The 477-nt window shown below is 40.0% G+C and overlaps 1 non-coding gene across 1 annotated transcript; it reads right to left on the reverse strand.

The window, feature by feature from the left end:
• Positions 1 to 373: 373 nt before the first annotated feature.
• Positions 374 to 477, reverse strand: LOC116632546. Its single transcript, XR_004299461.1, has one exon. It is a non-coding gene; the product is annotated as a U6 spliceosomal RNA (small nuclear RNA).

Here is a 477-nt window from a genome sequence, read left to right on the forward strand (position 1 = left end):
AATTTCCTGGTTGACCCATTCATTCTTTAGCAGGATGCTCTTTAGCCTGTATTTGAGTTCTTTCCAAATTTCCTCTTGTGATTGAGTTCAAGTTTCAAAGCACTGTGGTCTGAAAATATGCAACGAATAATCCCAGTCCTTTGGTACTGGTTGAGACCTGATTTGTGACCCAGTATGTGATCTATTCTGGAAAGTGTATCATGTGCACTTGAGAAGAATGTGTAGACTGTTGCTTTAGGATTGAGTGCTCTGAATATATCTGTGAAGTCCATCTGGTCCAGTGTGTCATCAAAGCCCTTCTTTCCTTGTTGATTTTCTGCTTAGATGATCTGTCCATTGCAGTGAGGGGGGTGTTAAAGTCCCTTACTATTATAAAAATATGGAACACTTCATGAATTTGCATGTCATCCTTGCACAGGGGCCATGCTAATCTCTGTATCATTCCAATTTTAGTATATATGCTGCCAAAGCAAGCAC

Source organism: Phoca vitulina, unplaced genomic scaffold, assembly GCF_004348235.1.
Source record: "Phoca vitulina isolate PV1807 unplaced genomic scaffold, GSC_HSeal_1.0 scaffold6, whole genome shotgun sequence".
Lineage (NCBI taxonomy): Eukaryota > Metazoa > Chordata > Mammalia > Carnivora > Phocidae > Phoca > Phoca vitulina.